The following is a 24,365-nucleotide window of genomic DNA, read 5'->3' as shown; positions in this document are numbered from 1 at the left end:
TGGATCCTCCCCTTAGGCTGGGGGGGGGGGGGAACCGTTAGAATGGGGCGGGCTTCCGCCCGCCCCCACACCCGGATTACCCAATAGTACCGGGAGCGCACTGCCGGCTTGGGCTGCCCTGGTGGCGGTAGTGCCCCCCCTTCTCTGGCTGCCTTGCTGGCTGGAGCTCCTTCTCCCTTCCTGGGCTGCTGCTGTTGGCTGGAGTGCTTCTTCCCAGGACTGCTGCTGCTACAACTGCTGCTGAGCAAGTGAGTGAGGGGTGGGGGCCTTGCTGGCCAGCCCCCACTCCCCCACCTCTGGAGGGAGAAGCCAGGACCCCACCACCACCACTACAGCTCCCACCTGGGGGGGTCCTTCCTGCCTGGCCACCAGGGCTGCTGGAGGAGGAGAGGCTGCTGCTGCTGCTGGAGTTCTGTTTGTCCTGGGGAGCTGCTGGAGCCTGGAGGAGGACTGAGAAGACCACCGGCTGCTGAGAAGTGCACAGGAATCTGAAGACCACTGTGGAGGGGGCCTTACAAACTGAGTAACTTTTTGACTGTGCTCTAGTGGTGGGGGTTTAGACTGTGTTTGTGGGGACACGGGGGTGTGGCGTGGAGCCTGCCCCCTGGTCCATCTGTGTCCCCCCCCCAACCCCCACCACCACCGCTGCCCCCTCCACCACCCCTGCAGTCCCTTACCATCTGCCTCAGTTCCTGCCTCTGGGACTCAGCTGCTCGCCTGGCCTGCCACGCCCTATTGCCACCGTTTGGGCCTCCAGCGGCAGCCAGCTAGCCATTGACTGTGCACAAGTGCTTGTGGGTGCACGCACCCCCCCCTTCCCCTGGACTGACCCCGGCCCCGCTGCAACAGGCCCCCTAGTCTTGCCCCTTGTTGCCTGCTCCGTTTGTCCCTTGTAGCCTTCCCCCCCCCCGCCCAGCCCAGCCCAGCCCAGCTTCAGTTTGTTTGCCTGCCCCGCCCGTCTCCCTTTGAAGCTTTGTTTGTCCTGCCCCAGCCCTGAAGCCAGCCCCTTGGTCCCTCTGACCCACCCCCAGCCTGGTTGCTCCCCTCCCTCCGCGGCCCCTCACCCTGATTAGCCCCTCCCCTCGTGCGCCCATAGTCCCATCAGTGCGCTTGTGCCTCTCCCCTGTTTAAGTTGCCCCTCCTGCACTGCACCCCCCATTGCTCTTGTTTCCCCCGCCCCCTCCCTTAGTGCAGCTAGAGGAGCCGGATTTTGCTCCTGTGTCGGTACCTGACCCCCGAGTCCTCGATAGTCCCGTATCTGCCCCCTCCCCATTGTTGGCACCCTCCTCCCTGCCCACAGCCTAGCAGGGAGGAGTAGGTGACCTGTCCCTTACCCCCCCGCCTTTCTCCGGTGTTTGCCCTCCCTCCCCGTTCAGCATGGCGGGAGGCGCGGCGGGTGGGATTCCCGGGACGACGTCTGTTCCCCCTCCCTCGCCTGCTCCCCCCAATTGCCCCCCGGTCTCGACCTCAACCGCCGCTGCCGGACCACCTGCCACCACTCCCGCTGAGGCGCCGGCAGCGGCGACCGACGGGGTGCCCTCTGCTGCTGCCACGTCCCTCGCCCCTTCTGCCTCTGGGGGAGCCCCCCCAGCCGGTGGGAAGGGCCAGGGCAAAAAGAAGGGGAAGGGCCCCGCTAGAAAGGCTAAGCCCTCCATGGCGGGGCCTGCCACCGCTGCTGCAGCCCCGCCACCGGCCGCGGCGTCCCTCCCGCTGTTCCTCCACCAGCTCTGCGGTGCCCCTCCTCGGCCCCCAGAGCATACGCCCAGGTGGCGGCGGCCCCCGCCTGCCGCTACGTCATCTTCCCGACCGCTGCCTCCTCTACCATCTACAGCGGCGGGGCCCCTTCCACCTTGACCCGGAAGCACGGCGTCCGTTGCCTCCTGGTGCCCGCCTCGCCCCACGTGGAGACCTACGTGCGGGCGTTGGCGAGTGGTGGGGCCCACGGCCATCGTGGCGGCCTCCAAAATGTGCGGCAAGGTGGTCTTCTTCCTTGCCTCGAGGCCGCCGCCCAGGAGGCGGTGGAGAAGGGCCTGGCGGTGGGGGGCGTGTTCGTCCCCCTGGAGCCGCTGGAGGACCTGGGGGTCCGTGTCGTCTTGACCTCCGTCCCTCCCTTCCTGCCCAATGCTGCCCTGTTACCTGCCCTCTCGACCCTGGGAAGCCCATTTCCATTGTGAGCCCTCTCCTTGGGCTGCAAGGACCCGCCCTCCGTCCGTCCTCGTTCCGCCGGCAGGTGCAGCTTCAGCTGCCGCCCGGCGCACGTGCGGAGAGGCGCTCGAGGTCCTTCCTGGTCCCCTTTCAGGGGCCCAGTACCGGTGCACTACTCCACGGGGGAGGCCCGGTGCTACCTCTGCCGGGCGACGGGGCACGTCCGGAGGGACTGCCCTTTGGCCCGGCTCGGAGGAGCTCTCGGGACCCCCGAACCCCGGCACAGCACTGGCCCTGTCATCGCCGGCGCCCCCGGCTGCCCGGTACCCAGAGCCGCCCCTCCTCCTCCTCAGCCCATCACTGCTCCCGCTCGGGCCTCAGGGGTACGTCCTCCAGGGCGCCCTGATGAGCGGGAGAGCCCCGCCTCCGCTACTTGCACTCTGGCGGGGCCTGTGGAGGGGGGTGCGGCAGGGGTACTGCTGGGCGTGGGAGAGGGCTCTCCCCAGGGGGACTCTTCCCTCTCTCCTGCTGTCCCCCCAGTGCCTCTCCGAGCCCCCGAACTGGCCTCCTTGCCCCCCGACCCAACCCCTGTCGACCGGCCCACCGCTGATGCCATGGAGGGCTGGACCCGGGTGGGGGGTAAGCGGGGCAAGCGGAAGGCTCGAGCTCCGCCCGTGCCACCTGAGGCGGAAACCCCCCGTAAGACCAGAAAGGGGGCCGCCGACATCGAGCCTTCTGCCGCGCCCCAGGGGTTGACCCATCTGCCGATGACGGCTAGGGAAGACGTGGCAGCACCGGAGGGTACCACCATCCCTCCTCCGCAGTCCCTCCCTGCGGAGGCCCCCGATGGAGCCCCTCCTGTTCCCTTGCCTCCTGTGCCCCCCGCAATACCCGAGGTGGCGTCGCCTCGGGCGCAGCGGGAGGACTCTGGGATGGTGGGTGGTGAGCTCCCCTCCATCTTTGCAGAGATCGAGGCCCTGGGTCTGACCCGGTCACCCGGGGAGGACGACCCTCTGCCGACGGGCCTTGACCTGGCAGACCTCACCCCAGCCCCCTTCCCCATGCTCCACCATCCCTCCTGCTCGTCCGCTCCGCCTCCGCGGGTCCTGAACTCCTCGCTACTGGGGTGTCCTCGGTGGTGCGGGCGATCGAGTTCCTTCCCGGGTGGGGCCCCCGAGGTTCGGCATCTCCCCGCGCCGGGGCTGCGCTACCTGCCGTTGAGCCTGAGCCCGGTGTCACTGGGGACCGCCTCCCTCCCCCTCCAACTCCCGTGCCTGGCCGCGAGGAGCCCCGTCCTGATGGTTCAGCTCCTGCGGCCCAGGGTCCCATCTCTGTCCCTCCCCCCACCCCTGCTCCTGACCCCAGCCCTGCCCCCTCCACCTCCTGTAATGTTATTGCCGCCCCTGGGTCTGTCTCCTTCCCTTTCCCAGAGGATGACTCCCAGGGAGCGGCCTTTGAATTTCACAGTCCCGACCCACTCGGGGCTGTACTCTTCCCTCCGCCGCCCCCCACTGAGCCAGGGCCCACCCCTTGCTTGCCTGTCCCGGTGGGCCACGGGGCTGCGCCAGAGGTCCCATCGGTGGACCCCCGGAGGCCAGTGACCCCGCCCCCCCATACGCTGCGAGAGGAATTGCGGGAGTTCTTGGAGGACGTCCGGGGCTCCCGCAACAAGGTCGTGCTTGCTCTCCAGCGCTGGGGGGACTTCCACCGGATCCTCCTGGCCACGCGGGCCCTCATAGGGGAGGGCAAGGGGACCGGGAAGCAGAATGTCGCGGCTTACCACCGGGCGCGCGGCTTCCGTGACTCCCTGCTCGCCTTCGGGGTGGGCCACGGTTTGCTGCGCGGCCCAACGGGGGCCGTGAGCGCCCCTGCTGACGTGGATCCCCCCCAGCCCTCCTCATGGCAGTCATCACCTTTGCCACACTAAACACCCGGAGCTGTAGGGTGGGTTTCCGCAGGAGCCAGGTGCTCTCCTTCCTTCGGGAGGGGGGGTACTCCGTGGTTTTCCTGCAGGAGACCCACACGGATCCGGCCGCCCAGCTAGCTGGCGGCTGGAGTGGGGGGACGGGGTCTACTTCAGCCATCTCACCACCCATCAGGCTGGAGTGGCTACCCTGTTCTCCCCCGACCTACGGCCAGAGGTGCTGGGGGTCGCCGAGGCTGTGCCGGGCCGCCTGCTGCACCTCCGGGTCCGCATGGCGGGGCTTGTGGTCAACCTCATCAACATCTATGCCCCGGCATTTGCCCCGGAGCGGCTGCAGTTCTATCGGCAGGCGTCTGCCTTCCTCGGCTCCCTGGATCCTCGTGAGTGCCTGGTCCTGGGCGGGGACTTTAACACCGTCCTTGAGGAGCAGGACCGCTCGGGGACCGAGCAGAGCCCGGCCGCCGCGGACGTCCTCAGGGAGATCGTCACCCATCACTCCCTGGTGGACGTCTGGCGCGACCACCACCGGACGGCGCCTCCACGTACACCTATGTCGGGTGGAAGCCCATCGGTCGTGCCACTCCCGGTTGGACCGCATCTATCTGTCCCGGTTCCATCTCTCACGGGCCCAGTCCTCCAGCATCCGGCCGGCCTCTTTCGGACCACCACCTCGTCACCGTGGCGGCCTCTCTGCGCGGAGGCCGGGGCGGCCTATTGGCACTTCAACAACAGCTTGCTGGAGGATGGGGCCGTGGCGTCCTTCCGGGAGTTCTGGCTGGCCTGGCGAGGCAGCGGCGCCTTTCCTCGCGCGGCGGTGGTGGGGCGTGGGAAGGTGCGCGCCCGGCTCTTCTGCCGTGACTACACCCGGGCGCCAGCCGACGGAGGATGCAGCGATAGGGCAGTTGGGCGGGAGGTCTTAGAGCTGGAGGCGTCTGGCCGCCAGCCCGAGATCCATCGCTGCGGAGCGTGCCGGGAAGCGGGAGGAACTCCGGGTCCTCGAAGACCATCGGGCCGGGCGCCTTTGTTCGATCCGCATCCGCCTCCTTCGGAGATGGATCGCGGCTCCGCTTCTTCGCCCTGGAGAAGCGGAGGGCCAAGAAGCACGTCACCTGCCTCCTGGCGGGCGGCTCCCCCTCACGGATCCGGCGGAGATGTGCGAGAGGGCCCGGACCTTCTGGCGTGCCTTTTCTCCCCGGACCCGACCGATCCTGCCGCTTGCAAAGTGCTCTGGGACGGACTCCCGATGGTCAGCGCGGGCGACGGACCGGCTAGAGCTGCCTCTCACTCTGGCGAGTTCTCGGAAGCCCTCCGTCGCATGCCCACCAATAAATCCCGGGCATGGGCGGGCTGACCGTGGAGTTCTACCGCGTGTTCTGGGGCGTCCTCGGCCCAGACCTAGTCACCGTCTGGGCCGAGTCCTTGCGGGCGGGGTCCTCCCTCTCGTGCAGGCGAGCCGTGCTCTTATTGCGAAGAGGGGACCTCCGCGATTACGGAATTGGCGTCCCATCTCGCTCCTCAGTACGGACTATAAAATTGTTGCGAAGGCCATTTCGATTCGGCTAGGGTCCGTGCTGGAGGACGTGATCCACCCAGACCAGACCTACACCGTCCCGGGCCGTACCATCTTCGATAACCTGTATCTGGTCCGGGATCTCTTGGAGCTTGGGTGCAGGGATGGTCTGTCGTTCGCCCTCCTGTCCCTGGATCAGGAGAAGGCGTTCGACAGGGTGGACCACGGGTATCTCCTGGGCACTCTGCAGGCGTTAGGCTTGGACCCCAGTTTGTGGGCTTTCTCCAGGTGCTGTGCGCTTCCGCAGAGTGTCTGGTCAGGCTCAACTGGACCCTGACCGAGCCGGTCAGCCGGGCGGGAGTGCGGCAGGGGTGCCCCTCTCGGGCCAGCTGTACGCCCTGGCGATCGAGCCCTTCCTCTGTCTCCTCCGCGGGAGGTTGACGGGTTGGTGCCGGGGCCGGGCTGCGGCTGGTCCTGTCGGCGTACGCCGACGATGTGCTCCTCGTGGTCCAGGACCCGGGCGACTTGGCGCGGGTGGAGGCCTGCCAAGCCGTGTACTCGGCGGCCTCCTCCGCCCGGGTCAACTGGGTCAAGAGCTCTGGCCTGGTGGTCGGGGACGGGTGGCAGGCGAGCTCCCTCCACCCGCGCTTCAGGCCATCCGGTGGAGCGCGGGTCCGCTGCTCTATCTCGGCGTTTACCTTTCTGCCACGCATCCCTCTCCGCGGAGAACTGGCAAGGTTGCTGGGCAGGGTGGCGGAGCGGCTCGGAAATGGACAGGACTCCTCCGGTGCCTTTCCCTCCGAGGAGGGCACTGGTGCTCAATCAACTGGTCCTGTCCATGCTCTGGTACCGGCTCAACACCCTGGTCCCGGCCCGGTGTTCCTGACCGACCTCCGGAGGGTGGTGCTGGAGTTCTTTTGGCCAGGACTGCACTGGGTCCCTGCAGGGTACTCCACCTGCCCCTGGAGGAGGAGGGCAGGGCCTGAAGTGCCTCCGCCCTCAGGTCCACGTCTTCCGCCTCCAGGCACTGCAGAGGCTCCTTTATGGTGCGGGTAGTCCGGCATGGAGAGCCCTGGCGCACGCCTTCCTGCGCCGCTTCCGAGGGCTCCGATCGACCGGCAGCTCCTTTACCTCGACCCGAGGGCCTTCCGAGACCTCTCCGGGCTGCCGGTCTTCTACCAGGACCTCCTCCGGACCTGGAAACAGTTCTCTGCGACCCTGTCCGTGGCGGCCACCGAGGGGGCAGACCTCCTCGCGGAGCCCCTGCTACACAACCCTCAGCTACGTGTGCAGGGGGCGGAGGCCCCCGCGGTGCGCCAGAGGTTGGTCCTGGCAGATGCCACCAGGGTCGGAGACCTCCTGGACTACGACCGGGAGACTGGCTGGATCCCTGGCGCCGCTCGGCGGATGGGGCTCTCCAGACCTTGTACTCCCGGCGCGTACTACAGGAGGTGAAGGCCGCTTGCCGCCCGCTGCTCGGGCTTACCTCGACCGGGTCCTGCGTGAGGCACGCCCGCCCACCCCACCCCGAGCCCTCCGGACCTCTTCGCCGGGCCCCTGCCCGTGGACCCGACCGGCCCCCCCGCCCCTTCTCCGCCAGCCGGCTGCACGATCTGCAGCCGGTCCGTTTCTGAACCGCGCCAAGGAAACAACTCTACGCGCTCGTGCTCCACACCGTTCACTTCCTCACCCTCGTGTTCCGCCCCGACACCAAGTGGCGGGACCTCTTGCCACCTGTGGCGGGTGAGGAGCCCGTGGGCCAGCCTGTACTCCACCCTGGTCCCGAGGCCCGCCGGGATATCAGCTGGCGGCTCCTTCACGGGGCCGTGAGCACGGGCGTGTACTTGGCGCGGTTCACCCTGTCCCGACACCTGCCCCTTCTGCGGCGTGAGGAGACCCTGGCGCATGTTTACCTAGAGTGCGCCAGGTTGCAGCCCCTATACCGGCTCCTCACTAATATCCTCTTGCGTTTCTGGTTGCACTTTTCCCCACCTCCTTATCCATGCACTCCTATCCGTGGCCCCACAAAGTCGCGGGACCTCCTGGTCAACCTCCTCCTCGCCCTGGCTAAAAAGGCCATCCACGCGACCAGGGAGAGGAGGTTGGCCGACGGAGACTCCTGCGACTGTGGGGCTTGTTTCCGGTCCCTTGTCCGCTCACGTCTCCGGGCGGAGTTCCTCTGGGCGGCGTCCGCTGGCTCCCTTGACGCCTTCGAGGAGCAGTGGGCGCTGTCCGGGGTTCTCTGCTCGGTGTCCCCATCAGGCTCCCTCCTTCTGACCCTTTGACCTCACTCCTGCCCCTGTTCTTTTATTAGTTGTCCCCGCACTTAGTGGGTTTCCGTGGCCCTGTGGATCCTCCTTAGGCTGGGGATCCGTTAGCATGGGGCGGGCTTCCGCCCGCCCCCTCTCCCGGATAACCCAATAGTACAGGGAGCGCTCTGCCTGCTTGGGCTGCCCTGCTGGCTGGAGTGCCCCCCCCCTTCTCTGGCTGCCTTGCTGGCTGGAGCCCCTTCTCCCTTCCTGGACTGCTGCTGGCTGGAGGACTCCTTCCTGGACTGCTGCTGCTGCTGAGTGAGTGCGGGGTGGGGGGGGCCTTGCTGGCCAGCCCCCACTCCCCCATCTCTGGAGGGAGAAGTTGGGACCCCACCACCACCACCACCACTACAGCTACCACCTGTGGGGAGTCCTTCCTGCCTGGCCACCAGGGCTGCTGGAGACGGAGGAGGAGCTGCTGCTGCTGCTGCTGGAGCTGTGGTTGTCCTGGGGAGCTGCTGGAGCCTGGGGGAGGACAGAGAGGACTGCGGAGACCACCGGCTGCTGGGGGCCTGCACAGGAATCTGAAGACCACTGTGGAGGGGGCCTTACAAACTGAGTAACTTTTTGACTGTGCTCTAGTGGTGGGGGTTTAGACTGTGTTTGTGGGGACGTGGGGGTGTGGCGTGGAGCCTGCCCCCTGGTCCATCTGTGTCCCCCCCCAACCCCCACCACCACCGCTGTCCCCTCCACCACCCCTGCAGTCCCCTACCATCTGCCTCGGTTCCTGCCTCTGGGACTCAGCTGCTCGCCTGGCCTGCCACGCCCTATTGCCACCGTTTGGGCCTCCAGCGGCAGCCAGCTAGCCATTGACTGTGCACAAGTGCTTGTGGGTGCACGCACCCCCTTCCCTGGACTGACCCTTCCTCTCTGCAACAGGCCCCTAGCCTTGCCCCTTGTTGCCTGCCCCGTTCGCCCCTAGTAGCCTTCCCCCCCCCCCCAGCTTCAGTTTGTTTGCCTGCCCCGCCCGTCTCCCTTTGCAGCTTTGTTTGTCCTGCCCCAGCCCTGAAGCCAGCCCCTTGGTCCCTCTGCCCCACTCCCAGCCTGCTTGCTCCTCCTCCGCGCCCTCACCCTGATTAGCCCCTCCTCGTGCGCCCATAGTTCCATCAGTGCGCTTGTGCCTCTCCCTGTTTAAGTTGCCCCTCCTGCACTGCACCCCCATTGCTCTTGTTTCTCCCGCCTCCCTTAGTGCAGCTAGAGGAGCCGGATTTTGCTCCTGTGTCGGTACCTGACCCCCAAGTCCTTGATAGTCCCCGTATCTGCCCCCCCCTCTATTGTTGGCACCATCCTCCCTGCCCACAGCCTAGCAGGGAGGAGTAGGTGACCTGTCCCTTCCCGCCACCCCCTTTCTCCGGTGTTTGCCCTCCCTCCCCATTCAGCATGGCGGGAGGCGCGGCGGGTGGGATTCCCGGGATGACGTCTGTCCCCCCTGCCTCGCCTGCTCCCCCCAAACGCCTCCCGGTCTCGACCTCAACCGCCGCTGCCGGACCTCCTGCCACCGCTACCGCTGAGGCGCCGGCAGCGGCGACCGATGGGGTGCCCTCTGCTGCTGCCACGTCCCTCGCCCCTTCCGCCTCTGGGGGAACCCCCCCAGCCGGCGGAAAGGGCCAGGGCAAAAAGAAGGGGAAGGGCCCCGCTAGAAAGACTAAGCCCTCCATGGCGGGGCCTGCCACCGCTGCTGCGGCCCCGCCACCGGCCGCGCGTCCTCCCGCTGTTCCCTCCACCAGCTCTGCGGGTGCCCCTCCCTCGGCCCCCAGAGCGTACGCCCAGGTGGCGGCGGCCCCCCCGCCCGCCGCTACGTCATCTTCCCCAACCGCCGCCTCCGCTACCATCTACAGCGGCCGGGGCCCCTTCCCCACCTTGACCCGGAAGCACGGCATCCGTTGCCTCCTGGTGCCCGCCTCGCCCCACGTGGAGACCTACGTGCGGGCGTTGGCGAGGGTGGTGGGGCCCACGGCCATTGTGGCGGCCTCCAAAATGTACGGCAAGGTGGTCTTCTTCCTTGCCTCGGAGGCCGCCGCCCAGGAGGCGGTGGAGAAGGGCCTGGCGGTGGGGCGTGTTCGCCCCTGGAGCCGCTGGAGGACCTGGGGGTCCGTGTCGTCCTGACCTCCGTCCCTCCCTTCCTGCCCAATGCCGCCCTGTTACCCGCCCTCTCGACCCTGGGGAAGCCCATTTCCATTGTGAGCCCTCTCCCCTTGGGCTGCAAGGACCCCGCCCTCCGTCACGTCCTCTCGTTCCGCCGGCAGGTGCAGCTTCAGCTGCCGCCGGCGGCACGTGGCGGAGAGGCGCTCGAGGGGTCCTTCCTGGTCCCCTTTCAGGGGGCCCAGTACCGGGTGCACTACTCCACGGGGGAGGCCCGGTGCTACCTCTGCCGGGCGACGGGGCACGTCCGGAGGGACTGCCCTTTGGCCCGGCTCGGAGGAGCTCTCGGGACCCCCGAACCCCGGCACAGCACTGGCCCTGTCATCGCCGGCGCCCCCGGCTGCCCGGTACCCAGAGCCGCCCCTCCTCCTCCTCAGCCCATCACTGCTCCCGCTCGGGCCTCAGGGGGTCGTCCTCCAGGGCGCCCTGATGAGCGGGAGAGCCCCGCCTCCGCTACCTGCACTCTGGCGGGGCCTGTGGAGGAGGGTGCGGCAGGGATACTGCCGGGCGTGGGAGAGGGCTCTCCCCAGGGGGACTCATCCCTCCTTCCTGTTGTTCCACCAGTGCCTCTCCCAGCGCCAAACCATCTTCCTTGCCCCTGACCCAATCCTGTTGACCAGCCCGCAGGCGATGCCATGGAGGGCTGGACCCGGTGGAGGGTAAGCGGGTAAGCGGAAGGCTCGGGCTCAACTCGTGCCATCTGCCGTGGAAGCCCCGTAAGACCAGGAAGGGGCTGCAGGCACCGAGCCTTCCGCCATGCCCACGGGGATACCCCATCTGCCGATGACGGCTAGGGAAGACGTGGCAGCACCGGAGGGTACCACCATCCCTCCTCCGCAGTCCCTCCCTGCGGAGGCCCCCGATGGAGCCCCTCCTGTTCCCTTGCCTCCTGTGCCCCCCGCAATACCCGAGGTGAGCGTCGCCTCGGGCGCAAGCGGGGAGGACTCTGGGATGGTGGGTGGTGAGCTCCCCTCCATCTTTGCAGAGATCGAGGCCCTGGGTCTGACCCCGGTCACCCCGGGAGGACGACCCTCTGCCGACGGGCCTCGACCTGGCCGACCTCACCCCAGCTCCCCCTTCCCCATGCTCCACCATCCCTCCTGCTACGTCCGCTCCCGCCTCCGCGGGTCCCCTGGACTCCCCGACCTGCCCGGCTGCGGATGGCACCCCGCTGCTGGCCGCCGAGCCTGTTGCGGTGACGGCCGGTGCCTCGTGGCAGGGAGATGGGCTACCGGGGGTGTCCCTCGGTGGTGCGGAGCAATCGGGTTCCTTCCCGGGTGGGGGCCCCCCTGAGGGTTCCACATCTCCCCGTGCCGAGGCTGCTCTGCCTGCCGTTGAGCCTGAGCCCGGTGTCACTGGGGACCCCCTCCCTACCCCTCCAACTCCCGTACCTGGCCGCGAGGAGCCACTTACTGATGGCTCAGCTCCTGAGGCCCAGGGTCCCGTCTCTCTCCCTCCCCCCACCCCTGCTCCTGACCCCAGCCCTGTCCCCTCCACCTCCCATGATGTTCTTGCCGCCCCTGGGGCTGTCTCCTTCCCTTTCCCCGAGGATGACCCCCAGGGAGCGGCGTTGAATTTCGCAGTCCCGACCCCCTCGGGCTGTACTCTTCCTCCGCCACCCCCACTGAGCCGGGTCCGCCCCTGCTTGCCCGTCCCAGTAGGCCACGGGCTGCGCCAGAGGCCCCACCCCATGTGCTGAGAGAGGAGTTGCAGGAGTTCCTGGAGGACGTCCGGGCTCCCGCAACAAGGTCGTGCTTGCTCTCCAGCGCTGGGGGACTTCCACCAGCTCCTCCTGGCCACGCGGCCCTCATAGGGGAGGGCAAGGGGACCGGGAAGCGGAATGTCGCGGCTTACCACCGGGCGCGCGGCTTCCGTGACTCCCTGCTCGCCTTCGGGGTGGGCCACGGTTTGCTGCGTGGCCCAACGGGGGCCGTGAGCGCCCCTGCTGACGTGGATGCCCCCCAACCCTCCTCATGGCAGTCATCACCTTCGCCACACTAAACACCCGGAGCTGTAGGGTGGGTTTCCGCAGGAGCCAGGTGCTCTCCTTCCTTCGGGAGGGGGGGTACTCCGTGGTTTTCCTGCAGGAGACCCACACGGATCCGGCCGCCGAAGCTAACTGGCGGCTGGAGTGGGGGGACGGGGTCTACTTCAGCCATCTCACCACCCATCAGGCTGGAGTGGCTACCCTGTTCTCCCCCGACCTACGGCCAGAGGTGCTGGGGGTCGCCGAGGCTGTGCCGGGCCGCCTGCTGCACCTCCGGGTCCGCATGGCGGGGCTTGTGGTCAACCTCATCAACATCTATGCCCCAGCATTTGCCCCGGAGCGGCTGCAGTTCTATCGGCAGGCGTCCGCCTTCCTCGGCTCCCTGGATCCTCGTGAGTGCCTGGTCCTGGGCGGGGACTTTAACACCGTCCTCGAGGAGCGGGACCGCTCGGGGACCGAGCAGAGCCCGGCCGCCGCGGACGTCCTCAGGGAGATCATCGCCCATCACTCCCTGGTGGACGTCTGGCGCGACCACCACCCGGACGACGCCTCCACGTACACCTATGTCCGGGTGGGAGCCCATCGGTCGTGCCACTCCCGGTTGGACCGCATCTATCTGTCCCGGTTCCATCTCTCACGGGCCCAGTCCTCCAGCGTCCGGCCGGCCCCTTTTTCGGACCACCACCTTGTCACCGTGACGGCCTCTCTATGCGCGGAGAGGCCGGGGCCGGCCTATTGGCACTTCAACAACAGCTTGCTGGAGGATGGGGGCTTCGTGGCGTCCTTCCGGGAGTTCTGGCTGGCCTGGCGAGGGCAGCGGCGCGCCTTTCCCTCGGCGCGGCGGTGGTGGGACGTGGGGAAGGTGCGCGCCCGGCTCTTCTGCCGTGACTACACCCGGGGCGCCAGCCGACGGAGGGATGCGGCGATAGGGCAGTTGGAGCGGGAGGTCTTAGAGCTGGAGAGGCGTCTGGCCGCCAACCCCGAGGATCCATCCGCTGCGGAGCGTGCCGGGAGAAGCGGGAGGAGCTCCGGGTCCTCGAAGACCATCGGGCCCGGGGCGCCTTTGTTCGATCCCGCATCCGCCTCCTTCGGGAGATGGATCGCGGCTCCCGCTTCTTCTACGCCCTGGAGAAACGGAGGGGGGCCAAGAAGCACGTCACCTGCCTCCTGGCGGAGGACGGCTCCCCCCTCACGGATCCGGCGGAGATGTGCGAGAGGGCCCGGACCTTCTACGCGCGCCTTTTCTCCCCGGATCCGACCGATCCTGCCGCTTGCAAAGTGCTCTGGGACGGACTCCCGACGGTCAGCGCGGGCGACCGGGACCGGCTAGAGCTGCCTCTCACTCTGGCTGAGTTCTCGGAAGCCCTCCGTCGCATGCCCACCAATAAATCCCCGGGCATGGACGGGCTGACCGTGGAGTTCTACCGCGTGTTCTGGGACGTCCTCGGCCCAGACCTAGTCACCGTCTGGGCCGAGTCCTTGCGGAGCGGGGTCCTCCCTCTCTCGTGCAGGCGAGCCGTGCTCGCTTTATTGCCGAAGAGGGGGGACCTCCGCGATTTACGGAATTGGCGTCCCATCTCGCTCCTCAGTACGGACTATAAAATTGTTGCAAAGGCCATTTCGATTCGGCTAGGGTCCGTGCTGGAGGACGTGATCCACCCAGACCAGACCTACACCGTCCCGGGCCGTACCATCTTCGATAACCTGTATCTGGTCCGGGATCTCTTGGAGCTTGGGTGCAGGGATGGTCTGTCGTTCGCCCTCCTGTCCCTGGATCAGGAGAAGGCGTTCGACAGGGTGGACCACGGGTATCTCCTGGGCACTCTGCAGGCGTTAGGCTTCGGACCCCAGTTTGTGGGCTTTCTCCAGGTGCTGTACGCTTCCGCAGAGTGTCTGGTCAGGCTCAACTGGACCCTGACCGAGCCGGTCAGCTTCGGGCGGGGAGTGCGGCAGGGGTGCCCCCTCTCGGGCCAGCTGTACGCCCTGGCGATCGAGCCCTTCCTCTGTCTCCTCCGCAGGAGGTTGACGGGGTTGGTGCTTCGGGAGCCGGAGCTGCGGCTGGTCCTGTCGGCGTACGCCGACGATGTGCTCCTCGTGGTCCAGGACCCGGGCGACTTGGCGCGGGTGGAGGCCTGCCAAGCCGTGTACTCGGCGGCCTCCTCCGCCCGGGTCAACTGGGTCAAGAGCTCTGGCCTGGTGGTCGGGGACGGGTGGCAGGCGAGCTCCCTCCCACCCGCTTCAGGCCATCCGGTGGAGCGCGGGTCCGCTGCTCTATCTCGGCGTTTACCTTTCTGCCACGCATCCCTCTCCGCCGGAGAACTGGCAAGGTTTGCTGGGCAGGGTGGCGGAGCGGCTCCGGAAATGGACAGGACTCCTCCGGTGCCTTTCCCTCCGAGGGAGGGCACTGGTGCTGAATCAACTGGTCCTGTCCATGCTCTGGTACCGGCTCAACACCCTGGTCCCGGCCCCGGTGTTCCTGACCGACCTCCGGAGGGTGGTGCTGGAGTTCTTTTGGCCAGGACTGCACTGGGTCCCTGCAGGGGTACTCCACCTGCCCCTGGAGGAGGGAGGGCAGGGCCTGAAGTGCCTCCGCACTCAGGTCCACGTCTTCCGCCTCCAGGCACTGCAGAGGCTCCTTTATGGTGCGGGTAGTCCGGCATGGAGAGCCCTGGCGCACGCCTTCCTGCGCCGCTTCCGAGGGCTCCGATACGACTGGCAGCTCCTTTATCTCGACCCGAGGGGCCTTCCGCGAGACCTCTCCGGGCTGCCGGTCTTCTACCAGGACCTCCTCCGGACCTGGAAGCTGTTCTCTGCGACCAGGTCCGTGGCGGCCACCGAGGGGGCAGACCTCCTCGCGGAGCCCCTGCTACACAACCCTCAGCTCCGTGTGCAGGTGGCGGAGTCCCGCGTGCGCCAGAGGTTGGTCCTGGCAGAAGCCACCAGGGTCGGAGACCTCCTGGACTACGACCGGGAGACTGGCTGGATCCTGACGCCGCTCGGCGGATGGGGCTCTCCAGACCTTGTACTCCCGGCGCGTACTACAGGAGGTGAAGGCCGCTTGCCGCCCGCTGCTCGGGCTTACCTCGACCGGGTCCTGCGTGAGGCACGCCCGCCCACCCCCACCCGAGCCCTCCGGACCTCTTCATCGGGCCCCTGCCCCGTGGACCCGACCGGCCCCCCCGCCCCTTCTCCGCCAGCCGGCTGCACGATCTGCAGCCGGTCCGTTTCCAAACCGCGCCAAGGAAACAACTCTACGCGCTCGTGCTCCATACCGTTCACTTCCTCACCCTCGTGTCCCGCCCCGACACCAAGTGGCGGGACCTCTTGCCACCTGTGGAGGGTGAGGAGCCCCGGTGGGCCAGCCTGTACTCCACCCTGGTCCCGAGGCCCGCCGGGGATATCAGCTGGCGGCTCCTTCACGGGGCCGTGAGCACGGGCGTGTACTTGGCGCGGTTCACCCCTGTCCCGGACACCTGCCCCTTCTGCGGCGTGAGGGAGACCCTGGCGCATGTTTACCTAGAGTGCGCCAGGTTGCAGCCCCTATACCGGCTCCTCACTAATATCCTCTTGCGTTTCTGGTTGCACTTTTCCCCCCACCTCCTTATCCATGCACTCCCTATCCGTGGCCCCACAAAGTCGCGGGACCTCCTGGTCAACCTCCTCCTCGCCCTGGCTAAAAAGGCCATCCACGCGACCAGGGAGAGGAGGTTGGCCGACGGAGACTCCTGCGACTGTGGGGCTTGTTTCCGGTCCCTTGTCCGCTCACGTCTCCGGGCGGAGTTCCTCTGGGCGGCGTCCGCTGGCTCCCTTAACGCCTTCGAGGAGCAGTGGGCGCTGTCCGGGGTTCTCTGCTCGGTGTCCCCATCAGGCTCCCTCCTTCTGACCCTTTGACCTCACTCCTGCCCCTGTTCTTTTATTAGTTGTCCCCCGCACTTAGTGGGTTTCCGTGGCCCTGTGGATCCTCCCCTTAGGCTGGGGGGGGGATCCGTTAGCATGGGGCGGGCTTCCGCCCGCCCCCTCTCCCGGATTACCCAATAGTACACTGACTCTATACACATCTCACTCCTCTGAACCTGATCTTTCATATTTGCCCAGGTTTTCTATTCCTTTGGGGCCTCCATATCCCACCAGGCATTCAAACTCAGATGATTTGACCACTCATTTCACATACATTAGAGAGAAGTACAATGGTCTGCTACTTTTTAAAATAAACTATTGGGCCTAGGCATTAGCCTAACCCCGGATGGAACAGGGTACTGGAGGTTAGTACATAACAAGCACAAAACGAGGAACTCATTAATGTAAACAAAATCATTTCATGCTAGTCAAAGAAAAGCATTGGTCCTCTGTGGAAACAGGATACAAATCAAACAACCAACACCACTGTGTGTGCCAGTGTTATCTATCACTCCACATATCTAGTAAATATTTAAACGAGACAAATAGCCAAAATGAAATTTCAACATAATAAAATTCAACAAATCACCTAAATAAATTACTACGCTATGCCAATAAAACAGGCATTACGAATGTTATATTTGTGTTTAGGTGCTGTTTGCTCTAGTTCTGACAACGGTATAAGCCACTATATTTAGGTGGAAGCAGCTGTCTGCCTGAATGATTTCAGGTCCCTCAGTTACATGTCATTTTGTATCTTTTTTATCCTTGAGTACAAATTTGAAAATCTTAGCACATGCTGTGTTATTACCTTGTAATATAAAATCTTATCTATGCTCTCTTTAATTGTGCCAGCTTATCTCTTTAAGCTGTCAACTTTGCTTAGAAAATTCTCTCTAAGCTTATTTATCTACCACACTTCTTATTCCTGGGACTAAAGCATATTATCCAGACCTGATAGGAATCCTTCAATTACTTTATTCATTACCTACCTTCCAAAACAAGCAGAAATAAATTACCAATACCTACAGCAGAATGCATATTTTTCTGTACAAAAGGACATGCTTCTATAAGGTCTAGGGCCACATTCACTTCAATTAAACCAAAATAATAATAAAATGAGGCTAATTTAATGGTGAGCTAAATTCTGTGCTGTCTTCCTGCCATGACTGGTTTATTTCTTACTATCAATTTTAATCTAGTCTTGAGATTAGCCACATCAGCCTGAGTTCAGTTTCCTTTGCTTGACTTAAGACAAGTCAATATGAGAACTTACAGCCACTCCATCATGTCAGGACCCTTACTAATTTTTTTAAGTGCAGTGTCTAGCATTTCCTTTAAACCAGGACCTGGTACTAAGAATGGAGCTACCTGTAGATACTGAGAGTACAATGGAACCATCACAGTGCAAACACACTGATGTCAATTAGCCATTCCTAACCAAAATAATAGGCTCTGATTCTTCACTATAGGGTGGACACTTTGCACCACACCACAGGGGCTTTCTGGGTGGAAAGACAGTTTAGCTGCCCATGGGAGATTCTCCCCAGCTTTGGGAGAAATCTCTGATGGTACAAAGACTGTATAGTGCAGGGGCGGCTCTAGGAATTGCGCCGGCCCAAGCAGGGCGGCACGCCGCGGGGGGCGCTCTGGCAGTCGCCGGTCCCACGGCTCCGGTGGACCTCCCGCAGACATGCCTGTGGAGGGTCCATTGGTCCCGCAGCTTCGGTGGAGCATGCCTGCGGGAGGTCCACCAGAGCCGCCTGCCGCCCCCCCACGGCACGCTGCCCCAAGCGCGCGCTTGGTGCGCTGGGGTCTGGAGCCGGCCCTGGTATAGTGGCACCTCTGCCTATAACCAGCACTGGGGACACAGTCTGGAAAGAGATGTGACAAAGATGGCTGTAATGGTGTGGCTGGAGTAGCACCCCTTTTTGGACCTTCCTGGTGTCCTGACATCGCCGTGGATCTCCCTGGGAGGAAGGGAAGGAAGTCTCAGCTCCCTGTGTCTTTGGGATGCTGAAAGGGGTTAGCCCCGAAATGTTCCCAAGAAAAAAGTAAAATCAACTTTTGGGTTGATTTTTTGGAATTGGGTCATCACCAATCTCTGAAACAGCTTCTTAGCTGAGCATCATTCTGTCCTGGGATGGGCTAAGTGCTTTTCCCTCAGTAGCTGCCCTGGCTATTGGCCCTGTTTCTCTACCCTCAAATCTTCCTTCACACAGAGAGACTGAGTTCCATCCTGTTTTCTCCCCAATCAGCCCTGAACTGGGCCAGATTCTTCCTTTTATTCTCAGGGGCCTGAAAGAACTTGGGGAGAGTACTTTGGAACAAGAAGGAGTCCATCAGTGCCTCATTAGGAACAGGAACAGCAAGGGGGTGCTTCACTGCCTCATATTAGGGCCAGCCATACAGAATCCAGAAATGGAACACCCTGCAGAATCTGACACAGAACCCAGACCACAGAAAGTGGACCAGACCCAAGGCCTCAATTTTAAACCTCCAGTATTTTTTTCTTATGTTTGGGTCTAGTTTTTTTAGTCCAGACCTGATTTCTACTATCCAGATTGGGTGATACAGAACTCTGGTTAGCTGGTTCAAATTTTCCAGCTATGTTTGTCATCCCTATGAACTACACAACAGAGTGAACTAGCTAGGCATGTATTTTTTCCAACCAAATGTGTAGACATGGTGGGTTCATTAAAAAAATCCAAAATACTATGATGTTGTAATTCAGAGCTGGACTTTATACTTCAAGAATAATCTTAAACCATCGCTGAAGAAATACAAGAACTGTAGCTAATGAAAAATGCAAATGCAGTTCATTAAATTTTAGAATTAAGTCTTACACTGAATAATATCCCATAGCTGTATTCTGCAAATTTGGCAAGGCTTTACAATTTTCTTATAATGGCAATGAAGAAAAATTCATTTTAATTGTAATACCTTTGGCTAGAAGAGCAAAGCAAGTATCAACTGCCTTGTAAAGATTTCATTAAGCATAAATAACCTCTAGCTTCTTACATATAATTGTTCTAAATCATGGAAGTGTAAATTAATTTTTGTGAGTAATCCATGTAATTTTTCAGGAATTAATTTACCAAAGCAGCGGTACTTAAATACAGGAGCAGAGAATCTAAGGCTATGTCTACATTTACAATGGCATGTAGAGTGCCTACACTGTATTCTCTTCTAGCGTGGGTATAAATAGCAGTATTGGTAAGGCATTGCTTAGGTGAGTAGAGTAAAGACATACCAGAACCTTGAGATATGTCCCCAACGTGGCTCTCTACACACCCATCAGTGCCTCCCATGTTTACACTGGTGTTTTGAGCAGTATAATGCACCACTGCCTCCCCACTGCCAGAACCATTCCCCACCACAGGCAAAGGCTCTGGCAGCAAGGAGGCAGTGGGCAAAGGCTCCAACAGCATGGAGCTGCTGAAGCCTTTCCCTGCTGTCTCCCCACTGCCAGAGCCTTTCACTGCCACATGTAGTTACATAGCGCAATGTGGACACAGCATGCTTTTCATTGTGGCATGTAGCTACGTGTACCCTACACACCACTGCGAATGTTAACTAGGCCTAAGCGATTATGCCATATAACCCACCACACTTATTGGCCAGAACCTCAGCTGGTATCAATTGGAATATTAAATTGGTTTCATCTCAGCTAATCTGATTTACACCAGCTGAGGATGTGGTCCATAGTTTTGCCTTTTGTTTCTTGAAAAGTGGGGATAAAGTAGCCACAGGAGGGGAACTGTAATATACTATCACATTTTGGGGCTGGGGAGAATAATACTTTATACCTTTTCTGAATTCAAACATTGCACCAAAGTATACACTAAAAACAAAACAAAGACAAAGGAATTATATGCTACTGTTGGCCATTCTTGATCACTTTTTAGGTTTCTAAATGTAAACCCCTTTTACTGATTCATTACAATAACAATGTTAAATCATGAGTGAGTTGGTATCAAAGCACCATATTCTTCCCTCAGTCAGCTTGTGGAACTCCTGCTGCTATCTGTGGAGTCCATCCTTGTGTAGAGGGAAAGAATTGTTCCTCCATTTTTGGTGCACTGCACCTTTAAACAAAGACTCTCTCTCCCCCCTCAAGAAGCATGTATGAGGCAGTTGCCATATTGTGTTTCAGTTTATAGATGGAAAATCACTGCGGTTGACTATAAAGCCCAGAGAGAGAGAATGAACAATCTTTTTTGGCGATGTAGCTGAAATGAAAGTAATCTAGACTGAAGAAGTGAGTAACCTTTGCTTTTCAAAGATAGGAAACCATAGTATCAGCTGAGTATTTATGCAAAGGTGAATGGGAGAGGATAGTCCTACAGTAAGTGTAACTGTCTTTGTAGTTATTTGTGAAAGATAGAAGCACTGATTCCAGGTCAAGTTTTGTTCTCATTTACACCAGTGTGAATCCATTACATCTACTTGCATAAGTAATGCCAGAGGGTGCCCTTCTGGATTCATCCTTAGCATAACTGAAGTGAAATTAATGGATTTACACCTTGTTTAGTTATCTTTAACATATAGAGTTGTTTGTGTATGCATGTGTATACACAAAAAGTGTGTGTGTATATACATACACAGTGATTCCCTCGGTACAGACACACACACTCACACACGCAAACAACGTGCATGTCCAGTAACACAAATTATGAAAATGAGACTTGATGTTTTACATCAGAATAATGATTATGGGCCAAACGTTTGTTCTGATATACATCCTATTTGCTCTCTATATGATATTTTCTTCTCAGTCATGCTGGAGAAATTAACCGAATGGAAGTCAATGCCTTGCACTAACATAACTGGAGGATGTAATAAGGATATACAAGTCAATGCAGAATTTGACCCCTTAAGATACTATTATGTTGTAAATTAGACAATTGCCATAAACTTGACTTTCTAAAGATCTGTTGTGCATTTTCTATTTTGCAATCATTTAACCTTATTCATTAGCTTTATGCTTCAACTGAGAGTTTTAAAGTTTCATTTGTCATCTATGTCTGACACATAAAGAGAAAAACAAAATAGTGTTTTTGTGCATAAAAAGCACAGCGTGCTATAAATCAGATTAGGGAGCTATGATTCCATTTGCATTCAATCTGTGAAAGAAAAGATTTGACAAAAATTAATGGGACGAATTGTAAAACTATTTTATCATTGTAATGTATCTTACAGACACTCTGAGGACTACAGAATTTTTTGGGGTCAATCAGAATCAAAGAAGTTTAGATACCGCTGTATGAATAGTTGCCTGCCTACCCCCCAACAAATTCTGTGGTTAAGCAAAACTCTCAATGAGGTCAAATAATTAAGCATCTGCCCTTGTAATGAATTGTGATGATTGGCCCTTTGTTGAATAAATATCTTTGTAGCCTCTCACTTCATTCAGTACTGGAACCACTTATACACCACTTTCATTCTTTTTCTTCTTCATCCTCACCATTTTAATGTATATCATTCCTTAAATGTACTATGCTTAATATTGCACGGATTCTAAAACACACAAACACAGCAGAGCAAAGTGGCCTCCATCTCAGCAGACAATTGCCGTGCAGCAGTGGGGCAAGACTTGGGGAAATAAGGAACTTTTTGGCAACCAGGCCACCAGAAACAATCAATATTCTAACAAAAATTACTGTAGAATCTTTAACATCCATGAATAGCTGGCAGATTCAATTATCTGAAACACCTCTGCACCATCAACTGTATAGAAGTCAATTTATTTATTTAGATGGATGGAAAGGGATGAGTCAGCCCTCCTGGAAGTCAAACCTGTGACTTCAGGGAATCTATATATTTCAGAGATGTTCTTAAACAACTAAATAATCCTCTCTAATTTCCGGTAAACACACATAAATCTAATTATCCCATTCTACTTGGAGGTGGGGGGTAATTGTTTTTAACCATTTTAAATACCTTTGGAACTATTAGTTAAAACATTAACTTCTTTAAAATATGTATTGGATGTACAAGGTTACCTTGAGTGGAACACATATTGAACAAATAAATTACATTTTCATCAGCTCGTGTAGACTTGGATCCAATGTTTACTGAAATCAGTGAAAGACGTCCCATCGATTTTAATGAATGCTGGATCAGGTCCACAGTGCAAACATCCGATTTCTGCCAATACATTTAGAGTGAGTAAGGTTAAAGCAGTCCTCATAAAACTTCATCTCTTTTTGATGTGTTTTATTTTCCACAAGCAAAGAAACACATCTAGATAAACCAGGAACCCAGTCAAAGTAATGGAAAACAGTGAACTAGTCTTGATCAAATCACTTTTCCTCCATGTTTAATTTAGAGCCCAAAGTGGTGCTGGTCACAAGGCCACTATACAACTAGAAATATGAGGCTGAAAGACCTGGAACATATGCACTTTCCCCCAATGTATCACAATTACAGAAACATGACAAATGACTTTTTACTGATCCACTGTGAAACTTCGGGGCTCAATATCGTTTAAATGTTTCATTTCTTTTTTGTAGAGGGGTGGTCTAGCTGTTTCATTATTGGGGGAGCAATGTAAAAACTCATGGGGATGAAAAGATAAATGAAAGTAAAAGATTTCCCAGAGAGAACAGAAATACAATCTAATGTAAAGAACCTTTCTGTCTCACTTGAACAGAAACCTCAAATAAAATGTTTCTAATGCTAAGTCCTCCTGCTGCTACTGATTCTGCAGTTCCAAAAAGTGCTGATTGGAAGCACAGTAAAAATGTTTAAATTTTAAAAGCCCATTTCAAAAGGTTTTTGGATCAAGGGAACCCAAAGTCTCTTTTCAAACTTGTCCACCTAAGGCAGGTGCCCAAATGCCCATTAGATATTTAGATCCCCATTATATTTAGGGAGCTGAGTAGCCACAATCTAGGATGCTGGCCATCTAATTTGGGCTACTAATTTAGATGACAGAGTTTTTTGTTTCATAATCTCTCCCCCAAGCAAACATGAATTCTTCTTGGAATTATCTAATTTTCCTAGTGCACATATGACCAGTGTCCACCCTATAGTAACAGCAGGATTGAAGGGGTTTAAAAATCACCTTTAGTTTAACAGACGTTTTAACCCCCCCAAAACTATAAAAGAAATGAGAACACTTTAAAGCCCAGGAGGTGGTCTTTCTTAGCTCAGCTGTCTAGGACCATAGTATGCCTGAATAACTACAAAAATATATTTTTCCCCCATTTGATGCTTCTATTGTACACTGCAAACCCAATTGGAACAGACTTTTTAAAAAAAATACTCTGTAACCTATAAGTAATTAGATGGTTGGACAGATGAACTGAGTACCCAAAATGGATGGTAAAGTTTTGGAGCTTGGCCTGCAAAGAACACTGGAAAGGAATACAGGTCAGTGTTTCTAGTTCTCCATTTACTCATGAGCTAGACAAACTTTCTATCCTTGGGAAGGGAACACCTTGTTCAGTAGTGGGCCTGTTCACCTATGTGGCTTCTCTGGGTTCCTGTACACCCTACCAATGCTGCTTCTACAGGAACCATTGGCAATATCTATTCTAGCCTATATATGTTCTTATATTACCCTCATCACCATACTATCTGAGTACCTTCCAGTAGTGAATTAAGTGACATTACTAACATGTTGCTTGTTCTCATGCTCTCCCCGCAGGAAGAAGTTTGGGGGAAAATAATCCTATCAAAACAAAACTTCCTCCTCTCAACTCATGCAGTACTAGCCACAGAAAGGTTAGAGCAAGACTTAATGCTGTTGTAAGCTGTGTTAACTCCTACTTTGATTTCCATAAGAATATCTGCAAGATCAGTGGAGGATGGTGTTCTGGAGAGTGGAGGAAAGGTTCCATGGAGGTGACATTGCTTCCTCTACCATGCCCTCAACTACATATCTCCCAGGTTTTGACTTTGATAGCCAGAAAAGGGATAGTTTTGCCTCTTAAAGAGAGTCCTGAATTCCTTAAAAACCTAGAATTGTGACGTGACCCTCTTAAAAAGAAGAACTTATGTAAGAAAGAAGAACATGAACAATTACACAGCTCATAGCCAGTTTGTATACTCTATTTATATATCCGCTTGGGAGGTATTGTGGAGGGATAGCAGTTTCAGAATGTAAAATAGCAGCTTTGGCATAAATTCAGTGTTCTACTTTGACTCAGATAATTCCCATTCCTGCATAGATTTATTTGTAGTCTCTAGGAATTGGTGAGTAGTATACAATGGATAGCTGTCATTTTATCGAGAGCCATCTCTGACCATTTAACAATAGATTATTCACTAACAATAAAACCATGGAAAGCATTAGACTTTGCCATTTTAACTCCAGTTTACTGGAATAACTGGAATGACAAAAACAAGAAACAGTAGGGAACTGCCAAATAGAAAAACTGTGGTACTACTAAGAAAGCATACTATTTCATAAACAAGGCAAATGTCTTGTCCAATGTCTAC

The 24,365-nt window shown here is 58.1% G+C and overlaps 1 long non-coding RNA gene across 1 annotated transcript in view; it reads right to left on the bottom strand.

The window, feature by feature from the left end:
• The window catches only part of LOC120395868, a 62,978-nt gene extending 40,917 nt beyond the window's left edge, over positions 1–22,061 (bottom strand). The window contains exon 1 of the long non-coding RNA XR_005592867.1: positions 21,923–22,061. This is a non-coding gene — a long non-coding RNA (uncharacterized LOC120395868). The remainder of the gene's footprint in view (positions 1–21,922) is intronic.
• Positions 22,062–24,365: the final 2,304 nt, after the last annotated feature.

Source organism: Mauremys reevesii, linkage group 1, assembly GCF_016161935.1.
Source record: "Mauremys reevesii isolate NIE-2019 linkage group 1, ASM1616193v1, whole genome shotgun sequence".
NCBI classification, from domain to species: Eukaryota; Metazoa; Chordata; order Testudines; family Geoemydidae; genus Mauremys; species Mauremys reevesii.
The sequence above is the reverse complement of the archived record's forward strand: the minus strand, read 5'-3'. Positions and strand labels throughout refer to the sequence as shown.